Raw genomic sequence first — 18,811 nt, 5'->3', positions numbered from 1 at the left:
GCAGACCATTCCATTAAAGTCTGCATTCCAAAACGTCACTACTTCTCTTCCGAGCTCCGACTTGTGCCCAAACAGTGGTTCCCCCCACATATGGGGTATCGGCGTACTCAGGAAAAATAGTGCAACAACTTTTTGGGTCCACTTTCTCCTTTTACCCTTGGTAAAATAAAAAAAATTGTTGCTAAAAGATCATTTTTGTGACTAAAAAGTTAAATGTTCATTTTTTTTCTTCCATGTTGCTTCTGCTGCTGTGAAACACCTGAAGGGTTAATAAACTTCTTGAATGTGGTTTTGAGCACCTTGAGGGGTGCAGTTTTTAGAATGGTGTCACTTTTGGGTATTTTCAGCCATATAGAACCCTCAAACTGACTTCAAATGTGAGGTGGTCCCTAAAAAAAAATGGTTTTGCAAATTGTGTTGTGAAAATGAGAAATCGCTGAAGTTTTAACCCTTAACTTCCTAACAAAAAAAAATTTTGTTTCGAAAATTGTGCTGATGTAAAGTAGACATGTGGGAAATGTTATTTATTAACTATTTTGTGTCACATAACTCTCTGGTTTAACAGAATAAAAAATTCTATGTTATTAATAATGTTGTTATTTTCTGTCCACCTACTTTTGGACCACACTGTACATTACTCATATACACACACACACAACATAAAGGTTTTTTTTACTTTTAAGTACACATCAAAATATAAGGTCATGTTTATTTGGTGATACGATGTATCATTTTTTTAGGCAACATTTTGCCATCTCATATTTGTATTTACTACATTTATATTAACCCCTTAGTGACAGAGCCAATTTGGTATTTAACGACCGAGCCAATTTTTACAATTCTGACCTAGGGTTGAGCGACTTTTGCTTTTTTAGGATCGAGTCGGGTTTCGTGAAACCCGACTGTCTCGAAAGTCGGATCGTGTGAAATCGGCCGATTATTGTGAACAGTCGGGGGGCCGACTGAAACACGAAACCCAATGCAAGTCAATGGGTATTTATTTATTTCTCTCTCTCGCTCTCTCTCTCTCTCTCTCTCTCTCCCCCGTCCCTGCAAAGTTTGTGTTTCACTGTACAAATCGCTATATCCCAAACGTTAAGATGGCGGTTTTACCCCCACAAAGCAAGCCGGAACCTATGTCATCACGCTGCCCACACTCCTTCATTGGCTGAAAAAATGGCGGGGAAAGCGTCATATGAAACGCGACTTTGGCGCGAAGATCGCCGACCGCATGGCCGATCCCACAGTGGGATCGGGTCAGGTTTCATGAAACCCGACTTTGGTGAAAGTCGGCGACTTTTGAAAATATCCGATCCGTTTCACTCAACCCTATTCTGACCACTGTCACTTTATGAGGTTATAACTCTGGAACGCTTTAACGGATCCCGCTGATTCTGAGATTGTTTTTTCGTGACATATTGTACTTCATGTTAGTGGTAACATTTCTTCGATATTACTTGCGATTATTTATGAAAAAAACGGAAATATGGCAAAAAAAATTAAAATTTAGCAATTTTCAAAATTTGTATTTTTATGCCCTTAAATCACAGAGATATGTCACGAAAAATAGTTAATAAATAACATTTCCCACATGTCTACTTTACATCAGCACAATTTTGGAAAGAAAATCGTTTTTTGTTAGGGAGTTATAAGGGTTAAAAGTTGACCAGCAATTTCTCATTTTTACACCACCGTTTTTTTTTAGGGACCACATCACATTTGGTCATTTTGAGGGGTCTATATGATAGAAAATAACCAAGTGTGACACCATTCTAAAAACTGCACCCCTCAAGGTGCTCAAAACCACATTCAAGAAGTTAATTAACCCTTTACGTGCTTCACAGGAACTGAAACAATGTGGAAGGAAAAAATGAACATTTAACTTTTTTTTGCAAACATTTTACTTCAGAACCATTTTTTTTTTATTTTCACAAGTGTAAAAACAGAAATTTAACCATAAATTTTGTTGTGCAATTTTTCCTGAGTACGCCGATACCCCATATGTGGGGGTAAACCACTGTTTGGGCGCACCGCAGAGCTTGGAAGTGAAGGAGCGCCGTTTGACTTTTTCAATGCAGAATTGGCTGGAATTGAGATTGGATGCCATGTCACGTTTAGAGAGCCCCTGATGTGCCTAAACAGTGGAAACCCCCCACAAGTGACACCATTTTGGAAACTAGACCCCTTAAGGAACTTATCTAGATGTGTGGTGAGCACTTTGAACTCCCAAGTGCTTCACAGAAGTTTATAACGTAGAGCCGTGGAAATAAAAAATCGCATTTGTTTACACAAAAATGATCTTTTTGCCCACAAATTCTTATTTTCACAAGGGTAACAGGAGAAATTAGACCACAAAAGTTGTTGTCTAATTTGTCCTGAGTACGTAGATACCCCATATGTGGGGGTAAACCACTGTTTGGGCACACCGCAGTGCTTGGAAGATAAGGAGTGCCGTTTTCCTTTTTCAATGTAGAATTGGCTGGAATTGAGGTCGGATATCATGTCGCGTTTGGAGAGCCCCTGATGTGCCTGAACAGTGGAAACCCCCCACAAGTGACACCATTTTGGAAACTAGACCCCTTAAGGAACTTATCTAGATGTGTGGTGAGCACTTTGAACCCCCAAGTGCTTCACGGAAGTTTATAACGTAGAGCCGTAAAAATAAAAAATCAAATTTTTTCTACAAAAATGATCTTTTTGTCCCCAAATTTTTATTTTCACGAGGGTAACAGGAGAAATTAGACCACAAAAGTTGTTGGGAAATTTCTCCTGAGTACGTCGATACCCCATATGTGGGGGTAAACCACTGTTTGGGCGCACCGCAGAGCTTGGAAGAGAAGGAGTGCCGTTTTACTTTTTCAATGTAGAATTGGCTGGAATTGAGATCGGACGCCATGTCGCGTTTGGAGAGCCCCTGACGTGCCTAAACAGTAGAAACCCCCCCACAAGTGACCCCATTTTGGAAACAAGAACCCCCAAGGAACTTATCTAAATATGTGGTGAGAACTTTGAATGCCCAAGTGCTTCACAGAAATTTATAATGCAGAGTCCCCAACACACCCCTAATCCTAATCCCAACCCGATCCATAATCCTAATCACAACCCTAACGATAATCACAACCCTAACCCCAAAACAACCCTAATCTCAACCCTAACCATAACCCTAATCAAAACCCTAAATCCAACACACCCCTAATCCTAATCTCAACCCTAATCCCAACCCTAACCTTAACCCTAATCCCAAACGTAACCCTAATGCCAACCCTAACCCTAATACCAACCCTAATCCCAACTCTAAAGCTCTATGTAGAAACAGGAGGTCAATTTTTTCTGCACAAGTCTTGAGTCACTGCAACACTGCAAAAGTCCCTGGCAGGGGGAGGAGGGAGCAGCTGGGTCAGGAAGTGAAGAGGGTGATGACTCATGCAGGGAAAAGACTTCCTGTTTCTACATAGAGCAGAGAAAGAATTATCTGGGTAGAAAGGCAAAATAAGCAATTGTAAGTACACAGTGCTATATGATGACTGCAATATATTAAAAAAATAAAAACTTTGATGAGAGAAGTACTTCTTTAATTACACTTATAAGGGTAGGATACAGCAGCAAACATTTTTAGAATGCCATGTGGTACTTCTGGTTCTCCAATACCTATCAAGCATGGAGTTGCCTAAACCTTCGTATTGTGCGTATATTCTAAACATCCTTCACTCAAGTGCAGGCTGATACTTTTAGTCCCACGTAAGGTTTCTACATGAAAGATTCTTTTCAATCATTTTCATCTTCAATATCAAATGAAGAAACAATTTTTCTCCACTTTTACAGTAAATGATGTTGAGATGTAGTCTCCCAGTGCCTAATACATAAAAATCTTTGTTTTATAACACCCTGATAAAACCAGCCTCGGCCTGGTGTGATGTGTTCTTTAAAGTGGATCACGGCCAACTGGAATTGTTCTGCATAAATCACCGCTCCTGTCACATGGCTTGCAAAATGGTTACAGGGAGCTGCGGCCTTATGGTTTTTATCTTTAGTATTACTTCCTGAAGAAAGCAATTATTTTCTATCCATTGTAAATTCTTGCTATAAAACATAGGAGGTATGAAAGATGCAGAAATAAAATGACGGTCCGATACAATTACAAACTGATCCTAATTAAATAAAAAAAGAAATTAAATTCTAATTTTAAAAGGACAGTTACAGCTTCTTTTATACTATGTCACCATATGCCACGTTCTATACAGTTGTCCCTAAAGTCACAACAGTAATTTATTCCGAGTGACCACTGTTATTGGTGCTGTACATCCCCCGCCTCTGTCAAGTCAGAGAAGTCAAGAAAACACATTTCCGCAAATGGATGAACAGCCCGATGAAGTGTAACTTACTGCATCAGGATGCAGTGGGTACGGAAAGTATTCAGACCCCTTTACATTTGTCACTCTTTGTTTCATTGCAGCCGTTTGCTAAATTCAAAAAAGTTCATTTTTTTCACATTAATGTATACTCTGCACTCCATCTTGACTGAAAAAAATAGAAATATAGAAATCTTTGCAAATTTAATTAAAAAGAAAAACTGAAATATCACATGGACATAAGTATTCAGAACCTTTGCTCAGACACTCATATTTAACCCCTTTCTGACCTCGGACGGGATAGTACGTCCGAGGTCAGATGCCCCGCTTTGATGTGGGCTACGGCGGTGAGCCCGCATCAAAGCCGGGACATGTCAGCTGTTTTGAACAGCTGACATGTGCCCGTAATAGGCGCGGGCAGAATCGCGATCTGCCCGCACCTATTAACTAGTTATATGCTGCTTTCAAACGCAGACAGCGGCATTTAACTACCGCATCCGGCCGGGCGGCCGGAAATGAGCGCATCGCCGACCCCGTCACATGATCGGGGGTCGGCGATGTATCAGGACAGTAACCATAGAGGTCCTTGAGACCTCTATGGTTACTGATCCCCGGCAGCTGTGAGCGCCACCCTGTGGTCGGCGCTCACAGCAGACCTGCTTTTCTGCTACATAGCAGCGAACATCAGATCGCTGCTATGTAGCAGAGCCGATCGCGTTGTGCCTGCTTCTAGCCTCCCATGGAGGCTATTGAAGCATGGCAAAAGTTAAAAAAAAAAAAAGTAAAAAATAATGTGAAAAAAATAAAAAAAATATAAAAGTTTAAATCACACCCCTTTCGCCCCAATCAAAATAAATCAATAAAAAAAAAATCAAACCTACACATATTTGGTATCGCCGTGTTCAGAATCGCCCGATCTATCAATAAAAAAAAGCATTAACCTGATCGCTAAACGGTGTAGCGAGAAAAAAATTCGAAACGCCAGAATTACGTTTTTTTGGTCGCCGCAACATTGCACTAAAATGCAATAACGGGCGATCAAAAGAACATATCTGCACCGAAATTGTATCATTAAAAACATCAGCTCGGCACGCAAAAAATAAGCCCTCAACCGACCCCAGATCATGAAAAATGGAGACACTACGAGTATCGGAAAATGGCGCAAATTTTTTTGTTTTTTTTGTTAGCAAAGTTTGGAATTTTTTTTCACCACTTAGGTAAAAAATAACCTAGTCACGTTAGGTGTCTATGAACTCGTAGTGACCTGGAGAATCACAATGGCAGGTCAGTTTTAGCATTTAGTGAACCTAGTAAAAAAGCCAAACAAAAAACAAGTGTGGGACTGCACTTTTTTTTGCAATTTCACTGCACTTGGAATTTTTTTCCCGTTTTCTAGTACACGACATGGTAAAACCAATGATGTCGTTCAAAAGTACAACTCGTCCCGCAAAAAAATAAGCCCTCACATGGCCAAATTGACGGTAAAATAAAAAAGTTATGGCTCTGGGAAGGAGGGGAGTGAAAAACGAACACGGAAAAACGGAAAATCCCAAGGTAATGAAGGGGTTAAGCCACATGCTGTCCATTTCCTTGTGATCCTCCTTGAGATGGTTCTACTCCTTCATTGGAGGCCAGCTGTGTTTAATTAAACTGATAGGACTTGATTTGGAAAGGCACACACCTGTCTATATAAGACCTCACAGCTCACAGTGCATGTCAGACCAAATGAGAATCATGAGGTGAAAGGAATTGGTCAAGGAGCTCAGAGACAGAATTGTGGCAAGGCACAGATCTGGCCAAAGTTACAAAAGAATTTCTGCAGTACTCAAGGTTCCTAAGAGCACAGTGGCCTCCATAATCCTTAAATGGAAGAAATTTGGGACCACCAGAAGTCTTCCTAGACCTGGCCGTCCAGCCAAACTGAGCAATCCTGGGAGAAGAGCCTTGGTGAGAGAGGTAAAGAAGAACCCCAAGATCACTGTGGCTGAGCTCCAGAGATGCAGTAGGGAGATAGGAAAAAGTTCCACAAAGTCAACTATCACTGCAGCCCCCCACCAGTAGGGCCTTTATGTTTGAGTGGCCGACGGAAGCCTCTCCTCAGTGCAAGACATATGAAAGCCCGCATAGAGTTTGCTAAAAAAAAAAAAAAAAACCTGAAGGACTTCCAAACTATGAGAAATAAGATTCTCTGGTCTGATCAGACAAAGATAGACCTTTTTGATGATAATTCTAAAAGGAATGTGTGGAGAAAACCAGGCACTGCTCATCATCTGCCCAATACAATCCCAACAGTGAAACATGGTGGTGGCAGCATCATGCTATGGGGGTCTTTTTAAGCTGCAGGGACAGGACGACTGGTTGTCTTTGAAGGAAACATGAATGCGACCAAGTACAGAGAGATCATGGATGAAAACCTCTTCCAGAGAGCTCTGGACCTCAGACTTGGCTGAAGGTTCACCTTCCAACAAGACCCTAAGCACACAGCTAAAATAACAAAGGAGTGGCTTCAGAACAACTCTGTGACCATTCTTGACTGGCCCAGCCAGAGCCCTGACCTAAACCCAACTGAGCATCTCTGGAGAGACCTGAAAATGGCTGTCCACCAACGTTCACCATCCAACCTGACGGAACTGGAGAGGATCTGCAAGTATAAATGGCAGAGGATCCCCAAATCCAGGTGTGAAAAACTTATTGCATAATTCCCAAGACGACTCATGGCTGTACTAGCTCAAAAGGTGCTTCTACTCAATACTGAGCAAAGGGTCTTAATACTTATGACCATGTGATATTTCAGTTTTTCTTTTCTAATAAATTTGCAAAAATTATTACATTTCAGGTTTTTTTCAGTCAAGATGGGGTGCAGAATGTACATTAATGAGAGAAAAATGAACTTTTTTGAATTTACCAATAAGGGAGTCTGAATACTTTCCATACCCACTGTATATGTAGAATCTGTCCACTGCTTTACGGCCTTCACTCCCCATCTCTATTGCTAAACAGTAAGCTGTGACATCCTTTCACTATCCAGCTTCATCACAAAATGTCTACTGAATTCCCTGCTTCAGCTTTTATACAGGCTATAATTTATGCAGTCTAATCTGACTTGCTGATACAATCTTCTGCACATGGCTGCCATTTTGGTTGTTGGTATTCAGATAGCCCATCCTGTAACTGGGCTTCATAGGAGACCTTGATTTTAGCTATTTTGCAATACAGAAAACTAAAAAAAAAATGAAGAGAGAAGTATTTAAAAAGATGAAGAGAAATAAAGACATACCATAAATTAGAATCATCCTCTTCCCAGTTTTAAATTAGGGCGTTAAAAAAAATAAACATATTCGGTGTTGCCAGGTTAGTTAAAGTCCAATCTACCAAAATTGACTTAAAACATAAAAAAAACTTCAGAATTGCTGGATTTCAGTAACCACACTCCCCCCCCCCCCCCCCCCTCAAAAAAAAAAAAAAAAAGCTATGCAAAGCAACCAAAACATATTTCCATAAGCTGGTCCCTTTTTTTGTATGCAAATTTTGGATTTCTTTTCACTATAAAATAGTAATACGCACGCTCTAGTAATGCCCTAATTGAACTGACGTGGAGAATTATGTTACTAAGTCATTTTTACTGCAAAACCCCTCAAAAATCAATAGTGGAACTGTATTTTTCACGCCCCTGCACCGAACTAGGAGGCTTTTCACCCCTTTATCTAGTTCATTTTTTTGGTAAAATGAATAGTGTCATTTCAAAGCTACGGCTTCTCCTGCAAAGAAACAAGCTCTCATATGGCCAAGTTGGCAGAAAAATATGAAGTGGAAAAAAACGAAAGGGCAAAAACTAAAATTGGCAATGGTTGGAAGGGGTTGAAACATCATTGTCAGTAAAGATGAGAGAATCTACATAGCTCAAAAAATAAAGGGAACACTAAAATACTATATCCTAAATATCTCTGAATGAAATATTCCAGTTGCAAATTTTTATTCATTGCATGGTGGAATGTGTTCAGAACAATAAAACATAACAATTATCAATGTAAATCAAAATGAATATCCCATGGAGGACTGGATTTGGAATGATACTCAAAATCAAAGTGGAAAATCAAATTACAGGCTGATCCAACTTCAGTGGAAATGCCTCATGACAAGGAAAAGATGCTCAGTAGTGTGTGTGTGGCCTCCACGTGCCTGTATGACCTCCCTACTGTACAACGCCTGGGCATGCTCCTGATGAGGCAGCAGATGGTCTCCTGAGGGATTTCCTTCCAGACCTGGACTAAAGCATCCGCCAACTCCTGAACAGTCTGTGTTGTAACGTGACGTTGGTGCATGGTGCGAGTCATGATGTCACAGATGTGTTCAATTGGATTCAGATCTGGGGAACAGGCGGGCCAGTCCATAGCTTCAATGCCTTCATCTTGCAGGAACTGTTGACACACTCCAGCCACATGAGGTCTGGCATTGTCCTGCATTAGGAGGAACCCAGGGCCAACCGCACCAGCATATGGTCTGACAAGGGGTCTGAGGATCTCATCTCGGTACCTAATGGCAATCAGGCTACCTCTGGCGAGCACATGGAGGGCTGTGCGGTCCTCCAAAGAAATGCCACCCCACACCATTACTGACCCACTGCCAAACCGGTCATGCTGAAGGATGTTGCAGGCAGATCGCTCTCCACGGCGAATTTGCCAATCCCGGTGTTTTGTTGCAAATGCCAAGCATCCTGCACGGTGTTGGGCTGTGAGCACAACAGCCATCTGTGGACGTCGGGCACTCAGACCATCCTCATGGAGTCGGTTTCTAACCGTTTTTGCAGACACATGCACATTTGTGGCCTGCTGGAGGTAATTTTGCAGGGCTCTGGCAGTGCTCCTCCTGTTCCTCCTTGTACAAAAGGCGGAGGTAGCGGTCCTGCTGCTGGGTTGGTGCCCACCTACGGCCCCCTTCACGTCTCCTGGTGTACTGGCCTGTCTCCTGGTAGCACCTCCAGCCTCTGGACACTACACTGTCAGATACAGCAAACCTTCTTGCCACAGCTCACATTGATATACCATCCTGCATGAGCTGCACTACCTGAGCCACTTGTGTGGGCTGTAGAGTCCGTCTCATGCTACAGTGAGTGTGAAAGCACAACCAACATTCAAAAGTGACCAAAAGATCAGCCAGAAAGCATTGGTACTGAGATGTGGTCTGTGGTCCCCACCTGCAGAACCACTCCTTTATTGAGGGTGTCTTGATAATTGCCAATAATTTCCATCTGTTGTCTATTCCATTTGCACAACAGCATGTGAAATTGATTGTCAAACAGTGTTGCTTCCTAAGTGGACAGTTTGATTTCACAGAAGTTTGATTTACTTGGAGTTATATTCTGTTGTCTAAGTGTTCCCTTATTTTTTTAGCAGTGTATTTGCAGCACCCTATTTCATGGCGGCTTGACGATAGATCTGAGAATCCGTCTCCTAAATCCCAGCATTCCCGAGCACACTTGGATTAGTCAGCTTGGCTTGACATCATCACCGTATTGTGACGCACACACCATATCAGGTAGAATGCAGTTTGCAGGACCCCAACCAAGTGGCCACGGGATACTGACCTGGTCGCTGGGCAATGGTCCTGCAAATTTAAACAGCGTCCCTGTAAATTAGTCTTACTTACATTAGTCTTCTGTTCAACTCAAGGCCAAGGTAGAGCTGAGCTGTGGTCAACAAGGCTTGGAAATACTAAATTAACACTTTTTTTAACTTTTTAATGCAACATCAATTGGGTATTTCAACAAAACATATTTTTTTGTATAGTCTTGTACAATTTTCCCAACATGCTTCCTGTTTCAACTTCTCGTATATTTACTGATCCCTGCTGGTTAAGAACCGTTCAATTATTAGAAATGAGTCTTACAAGGATCCATCCAACTCACATGACCAGAAGTAAATTGTATCCACTAGAACTAAACTAAACTTCTTATTAACTAATAGCAAACAGAGGTGTTAAAATCCATGAAGAATTGTAACAAACTATAAGGGAAAATTGTATATGTTTTCCCTAAATATTGAGATATCCCTTGGATATTGCAGGAAATGATAGAGAAAGGTATGACTATTATGCAAAGAACAACGTTTATTTGCAGAAACCAAAATAATAATGTTACTGTTTAAAAATAATTGGGGGATTGTTTTGTAAACATGAAACCACAGGCAGACGCACAATTTTGTGTGATGCTGTACTGAATATGTTTTTTGTAGTATTTTAATTTTTTTTCAGCTGCATGTGGAACAATTCAATCTAACATGGAGACTAGAGAATTGTTATCCATCAAACCATGCTTTAGACCTGAGCACCAATAAAAGTGATGTGAAAACAAGCTGGGTGACTCTTGCTAAACAGTGAGCAAGTCTACAGCTCATAACGCACCAACAAGCTTAGTATAAGCAAAGCTCCAGGTAATCAACTCATTGTAAACATTGATTTTCCTGACACTTGCATTGCCTTGGGATGAAAGACAATACGATCTAGTGTGGTTATAGGATTAGACAACACTTGACAGATCCCTGAAACAACCTCATACACAACTGTACAATAATTTACAAAAAGAAAAGTTCTCCAAAACAAACACACATTCACCTTCTCCTCTGTGTTAACAGTCACCGATGCAAACATAATTTTAAAAAAAGTACATTTTCTACACTACTTTTTTTTTTTTTTTTTTTAAAGAGTCCAGAAAACAGAACAAGCAACCTAGAGGTTTAATTAGGGGCTCATTCATATGATGGTACAATCGCTCACATTAGGCTGTGTGTGAACGATGAGCTTTCGGTGATATTTCCCATTGACAAGCATTAGATCTGGAAAATCCGCAGATAAAAAACGTACATGTGTTTTTATTACGTTTCCGTGCTATAAACATATCAAAGAGAGAGCGAGGAAAAAGAAAAAAAGAAATCACATGCCATACAGACCATCAGTAGCATCTGATTTTTACGGATATATTACAATTCGGTAGCATAAACTGTAAATGGTCCTGTGGTCCTGTAAAAGATTAATAGCTGCTGAATAAAAAAACAGATTCCATATGGACAACACACAGTGGACAAGTGAGAAAAAAATTGTCCCACTCTTTTGGATGAGAATGTGACCGATGTTGTATACACTCGTGTGAGCATACCATTATAGTCAGTGTGCCAGTGCACATGGCTGAAATATTCCATGAGGATCAATGGTCTGGGAGGAAAGAAATTGTAGAAAGCAGTATCCTCTTCCATATTTCAGATGAGACTTGCCCATCATTCAAATCTATGGGTGCAGGTCCCATATGGATCATCCGTATGACATCTTATTTTTACAGACTCGTGCCCATTAGTGACTTAGGAATCTGCATTTGATTATGTATATTTCAGCCAAGAGCTGGCCAAGAAATTTCTGATGACAAATTTCAAACTTTTTATGGATGATGAGACAAGAGTGACCCTTTACGGACCAGATGGATGGTCCGAGGCTGGATGAGTAAAGGGCACAGACCTCCACTATGACTCAGACACCACCAAGGCGGAGGTGGGTACTGCTATGGACTAGTATTATTAGCCCCTTCCCGACATTCACCATATACAATTGCGATTTCGTTGTGCCAACAGTCTCAATTGTGACCCTGGGCCCTAAGACCTAAAGTCCTGCTCGAGCTCACACACCTCCTCCCTGCCTGCCATGCACTGTTCTAATGCCCTGCAATGCAAAAACAATCAGCGACAAGAGCAGATAAGTTGATGTCCTATACTGGGACAAAGTAAAAAAGGTAAAATAAATATATATATATATATATATATATATATATATATATATATATATATATATATATATATATATATATATATATATATATATAGCAGCAGACTAACTCTGCTGCCTCATTATAGGGAGTGGATCCTTTGGGGGTTTCATATGAATCACGTCACTCAGATATTTAAATGGGAACCATCCTATACAGTGCCTTGCGAAAGTATTCGTTCAGCCCCCTGGAACTTTTTAACCTTTTCCCACATATCATGCTTCACACATAAAGATACCAAATGTAAATTTTTGGTGAAGAATCAACAACAAGTGGAACACAATTGTGAAGTTGAACAAAATTTCTTGGTTATTTTAAATTTTTGTGGAAATTCAAAAACTGAAAAGTGGGGCGTGCAATATTATTCGGCCCCTTTAACTTCATACTTTGTTGCGCCACCTTTTGCTGCGATTACAAGTCACTTGGGGTATGTTTCTATCAGTTTTGTATATCCAGAGACTGAAATTCTTGCCCATTCTTCCTTGGCAAACAGCTCGAGCTCAGTGAGGTTTGATGGAGATCGTTTGTGAACAGCAGTTTTCAGCTCTTTCCACAGATTCTCGATTGGATTGAGGTCTGGCCTTTGACTTGGCCATTCTAACACCGGGATACGTTTGTTTGTGAACCATTCCATTGTAGATTTTGCTTTATGTTTGGGATCATTGTCTTGTTGGCAGACAAATCTCCGTCCCAGTCTCAGGTCTTTTGCAGACTCCAACAGGTTTTCTTCAAGAATGGTCCTGTATTTGGCTCCATCCATCTGCCCATCAATTTTAACCATCTTCCCTGTCCCTGCTGAAGAAAAGCAGGCCCAAACCATGATGTTGCCACCACCATGTTTGACAGTGGGGATGGTGTGTTCAGGGTGATGAGCTGTGTTGCCTTTATGCCAAACATATCGTTTGGCATTGTTGCCAAAAAGTTCGATTTTTGTTTCATCTGACCAGAGCACCTTCTTCCACATGTTTGGTGTGTCTCCCAGGTGGCTTGTTGCAAACTTTAAACAACACTTTTTATGGATATCTTTGAGAAATGGCTTTCTTCTTGCCACTCTTCCATTAAGGCCAGATTTGTGCAGTGTACGACTGATTGTTGTCCTATGGACAGACTGTCCCACCTCAGCTGTAGATCTCTGCAGTTCATCCAGAGTGATCCTGGGCCTCTTGGCTGCATCTCTGATCAGTCTTCTCCTTGTTTGAGATGAAAGTTTAGAGGGACGGCCGGGTCCTGGTAGATTTGCAGTGGTATGATACTCCTTCCATTTCAATATGATCGCTTGCACAGTGCTCCTTGGGATCTTTAAAGTTTTGGAAATCATTTTGTATCCAAATCTGGCTTTAAACTTCTCCACAACAGTATCACGGACCTGCCTGTTGTGTTCCTTGGTCTTCATGATGCTCTCTGTGCTTCAAACAGAACCCTGAGACTATCACAGAGCAGGTGCATTTATACGGAGACTTGATTACACACAGGTGGATTATATTTATCATCATTAGGCATTTAGGACAACATTGGATCATTCAGAGATCCACAATCAACTTCTGGAGTGAGTTTGCTGCCCTGAAAGTAAAGGGGCCGAATAATATTGCACGCCCCACTTTTTAGTTTTTGAATTTCCACAAAAATTTAAAATAATCAATAAATTTAATTCAACTTCACAATTGTGTTCCACTTGTTGTTGATTCTTCACCAAAAATTTACATTTGGCATCTTTATGTTTGAAGCATGATATGTGGGAAAAGGTTGAAAAGTTCCAGGGGGCCGAATACTTTCGCAAGGCACTATAAGTGCTCGAAAATGTTATGTAAGATGTTCCCAATAAAAGCTTCAACTCGATACACAAAAAAAAAAAGCAAATCCTCACTCAGGTCTGTTATCTGTTAACAGAAATATAGGGGGTTAGTACAAAGACTCTGGGAAAGCGCTATGGCTCCAGGTCTGATATCTGTACATTTATACTCGAAGCGCACACATCATTTATACTGTGGTCTGTATTAGCTTAATGAAGTGCTGCCTCCAGGGACATCAATGTTATAAATGACAAGAGGATACTTGAGGGGAAGCAGTACTGCAGCTACCACGGAATGCTAAAACAGTTTTAACTTATGTTTTCAAGTCTAAGATTTTAATTAGTCTTTATACTGCTGCTAAATTATGTTTCTTGTCTCCTCCTTAAGACATAAGCCTTGTGTATAATGTTGCATAAGAGTATAGCAATTAATACTGATAGATGGCATTCACAAAATTATGCTGTAAGCAAGGATCACAGAAGTAAGAAGCAGACTTGTGAATCCTCACATTATATGCACTGCACGCTTTGTGGATTCTCTGGTGCCGGCGCCAGGAGTGGTGGTAAGGTCACCACAAGTCTGCGATGTATTGAGCAAGGCCGCGTCCATCTAGTCGGATTGTGGCCGCGATTATACAAGTGTAATGGGCAAATCGGGAAACAGCGTAGTCGGAATGTGGCCGGGAGTAAACATATTGTATTCTTGTGGTGACCTTACCACCACTCCCAGAATCGGAGAATCCTGACAGAGCACGCATAAATTTAGACCGGACATCCCCTATAAAAGTGGAAAATCCTGATTACAGCTTCCCTTTAATACACACCTATGAGTGAATTATTGGCAGGTTACAAATTGATATCAAATATATAAAAGGTAGAGAAACTCAACACAGCTTCATTGTAAAGTGTCCGAGATACACACTGTAATTTGTTCCAGAGCTGAATTTACAGTTCTGCTTTCAAGGTTTAAGTTATTTTTAAAAAACATAATGAATGGAAAAATAAACAAAGGCCCTATAATTCTCCATCCTACCAGATCCACATAATATAAAAAATAATTCTATAAAACCTCCTTAATCTTTACTGTTCATTGACTAGGTTACCAGCCACCTCTTCAGTGTATCAGCAGCAGGCGAACATGCGCAGTACTTACAAACTCTTAGCAATAGAGCTTGTACGTGCTGCTCTAAAGCTTTGCAGATCACTGGAGGGCTCGGATAGCTCCTGACCCCAGCCAGCTTCAGTGGCCCTACTCTTCTTCAATGTTGCAGAGCCAAAGTCGCCTCATAATGCAATAATTCAGGCCAGCGGCTCAACTGAGCTGCTTGTCCAAACTGTCAGTGAAGCAGGAGCAGACCACCCCGAATAAGCAAAATGCCAGTAGGCAAAGCAGTGGTGCAGTCCTGAAGATTTATGGTGAGACAACCCTTACATACTAAATCACAATTTCTGCAGGCCTCAGAGCTGAAATCGTTCATCATTTGGTGGCTCAATGTCTATACACAGCTTGTTCTGGGGATTCTAGTTAAGTACAATCAACATCAAATAATGTACATTGGATAATTTTATGCTCTGGAAAAGTTCACTGCAAAATCCAAGATCCACAGCGAGATCCACAGCAATTCTGTGTCATTTTTGCACAAATGGCCTCTATTCATATGCTCTGTAACTTGCAATGCAAACTTTTTGTCAGCAGCCAATTTCTCTTCAGTGCATTCTGCCAGTACTATTAGGAGCTAGAACTTCTATTTCTTTATTTCCCAGCGTGCATTGCTCTTCCAATTGACCAATGGCTTGCCTCCACAGAATGCCCCCCCTCTCGGTTATATCAGTATCTTTGACAGACAGGAAATAACAATGAAAGAGCCACCCCTACTTTCTACAATCCATCTTGGAGTCTCTGCTGCTGGAGATGGATTACCCTTAACAACAGGCACCAGACAAAGTTACAAGACACCTAGTGACTGGCACTTTGCAGTGATTTTTTGGAAGTAACCCCTTACATAAAGTTGTGTTTAGATGCCCCATTTATTATATTAAGTTCTCAAAAAGTACAGTGACAATTTAGAGGGACTGCCAGCATCACTTTTTTTTTTTGCCTACAGGCTTCATTCATGTGTAACTGAATCTGAGCACTGCTTACCCTTTTAAGGTCCAATGCTGCCTCTCTGCCAATGCCCCAGCCTCTGCCGATTGTGATGTCACCTTGACAGGGCTACAGGCGATCACTGAACTCAGCGGCTTGTTCCATTGAGCTACTGAGCTCAGTGATTGGCTGCAGCGAAGTCAACTTGATGTCACCTCAGCTGCCCACGAACCAGGGTATCAGCGGAGACACCGAGCTGGACCCGGGAAGGATGAATAATGTACAGTTTATTATTTTATTGTTATGAATGAGCTTGTTGGGAAAAAAAAAGGTGAAAGAAGACAACCAATTTACATGTAACATAGACATACCCTCCAGGAAAAAGCAAACGCGAAACGCGCGTCGGGGTCCATAACTACACTTTATGTATTGCAGATCTCTTTACTATTATTAATGTGTCACTCATGTTTGCCTTCTTACGATTATACCCATAGGTAGTTACTCGGCATATATACTATTTCTGCACTAGCAACATTTTACCACCATATACACACTATGAAACTTAAACGGCTATGAATATGACTACTATGTCTGAACATTATGATGCTGTGATATGCCTTATGCACTTTATTGTTGATGTTTACATCAGTGGGTCACATACTTTATGATGCACGTTGTCTCATACATGACCTACTGGTATAGTATCTTGCACTAAGCACTTTGTTATACGTACATTCTTTTGAAGACGTCTATTATATACAAATGAATTTCATCTACTTAAATCAACACCCTTTTTATTTCCTTTGGGTTTTCTATCAAGGAAGAAATGCATGTAGTGCAACTAAAATAATGTATACAACATGTATTGGACTTTAGACTATGTATGGTAAATAAAGTTTATTTATTTTTTCAACATTGGGCAATGACTTCCCTTTTTTTTTCTAGGACTATATATTATTGGAAGTGCCACTTTCTAGGCCTACAGCTAATTTTTTGATCCTTACATGTAACATAGTTAGTGCAGAGTATTTAATAATTAAGTAGAAGTAAAATCTACTTACTTTTGGGTTAAAGGAATTTTACAAATAATTCACTTGCTTCTCTTGCCATGAAACGACAGCCATAAAAAAAAAAAAATCAGCAGGAAATAGCAATGAACGTCTCTCTGTAATTAATCGTTTTACTCATTTGCCAAAACAAAACCAATATTTTATTCACACAGTAGCTGAAATCTGCCGCCAGCGCTTCACCTCCCATTGTACATAGAAACCAGTACAATGTAATGATCATATATAAATATGGAGGCTCGCAAACAAAGAAGTGTTCTGGTGAAGGATTTGTAAGAATTGCAGGACATTCACAAGATGGCTCTCCGGTTCCTTACTAACACGCTGAGAACGTGACATCTGCCTCCAGCAGCCATCTCACAGCTTTCTGAGAATGGAGAAAGCAGATGAATGAGCGACGCTCTGCACACACACACGCTATGGAACTCTCAGAATGAAATCTGGAGAAAACTCAGACATTTCTTCTTGAGATTGGTAGAGAGCGAACATATATACCGATCTGCCGTGACAATAAAATCACTGTCAGGTGAAAAGAATAACGTTGATTATTTTGTGACAATGGCAGCTGTCAAAGGGTTTGGATATAGTAGGCGGCGAGTGAACAGTCTGTTCTTGAAGTTAATGTGTTGGAAGTGCAAAAAATTTAAGCAAACGTAGGCATCTGAGCAATTTTAACAAAGGCCAAATTGTGATGACTAGATGGGTCACATCATCTCTAAAAGGTCTAAAATGTAGGTAGTACCTACCAAAAGTGATCTAAGGACTGGTGGCAACATAATGAACAACCAAGGCTCACTGATAGCAATGAGGCATAGGCTTCCCTGTGTTGTCTGAGCCATCAAAACAGCTTGTAAAGTACAAAATGCTAAAAAAAAAAAAAGTTTATGCTGAATCATGTTTCCTTTTATATCAGGTAGACGGTTGCTTGTGTGTCACTCGCATGGAGAAGAGATGGAAATAGGATACATCATGGTAAGCAGGACTGGAGTCAGAGTCATGGAGTCAGAGTCATGGAGTCAGAGTCATGGAGTCAGAGTCAGTGTAAACTGGACTGACTCCTAAAATATATAATAAATTGGGTTCAGTAATTCAGTACAAGATGCGCTGTAAAAGTTTTCATAATAATTTGGGAAAGTTATGAAGTGTCCTATAAATGTCTGTTTTGTTCCTGATCTGAGGATCTCGGCTTTTAGTTGAGATGAATCTCTGCTGCACTTTATGTCCATGCTCAGTAGTGACCAATGATGTGTGGCCAGAGTTGGAGAAGTCAGGGAAATTGAGGACTCAAAGTCAGAGTCGGACTCGGTGGTTTGGCTTACCGACTCCACAGCCCTGATGGAAAGTAAAGCAGAGAAGGAAGTGTGATGTCCCGGGAAAAGTCCTGCTAAATAACGTTTGATCCTGGTATCCATGTAGGATTGTACTTCAATATAAACCACCTACCCAAACATTGCTACACAGTCCAAATCACAATAGCGATGGTCTCGTAACAAGACAGTGCACAAGACTAAGAGAGCAAGATCATGACTTGAATTTTTTTTTCCAAATTCCCAAAAGTTTAATTGAGATCGAGTTTCTGCAGAACATACTGGAAAAACAAATCCTATCGAAGGAGGCCCCATCTCACAACTTACAAGATTTAACACCCTGACGCAAATGGACGTAACTGTACATCAGTGTTAGGCTGGGGTCACACTTGGCGTAAGACAATAC

The 18,811-nt window shown here is 40.7% G+C and overlaps 1 protein-coding gene and 1 long non-coding RNA gene across 3 annotated transcripts in view; one reads left to right on the top strand and one right to left on the bottom strand.

Annotated features, from left to right (window-relative positions):
• Nucleotides 1–18,811, bottom strand: part of TLK1 (tousled like kinase 1) — a 309,224-nt gene that overhangs the window by 112,586 nt on the left and 177,827 nt on the right. The gene's annotated exons all lie outside the window — the stretch shown is intronic.
• LOC143784457 (uncharacterized) overlaps nucleotides 16,222–18,811 on the top strand; it is a 36,478-nt gene continuing 33,888 nt past the window's right edge. The window contains exons 1-2 of the long non-coding RNA XR_013217788.1: nucleotides 16,222–16,311; nucleotides 18,012–18,070. This is a non-coding gene — a long non-coding RNA (uncharacterized LOC143784457). The remainder of the gene's footprint in view (nucleotides 16,312–18,011; nucleotides 18,071–18,811) is intronic.

The sequence above is a fragment of the Ranitomeya variabilis genome, chromosome 7 (genome assembly GCF_051348905.1).
Source record: "Ranitomeya variabilis isolate aRanVar5 chromosome 7, aRanVar5.hap1, whole genome shotgun sequence".
NCBI classification, from domain to species: Eukaryota; Metazoa; Chordata; class Amphibia; order Anura; family Dendrobatidae; genus Ranitomeya; species Ranitomeya variabilis.
Note: the sequence above shows the minus strand (reverse complement) of the source record. Positions and strands in the feature narration are given on the sequence as shown.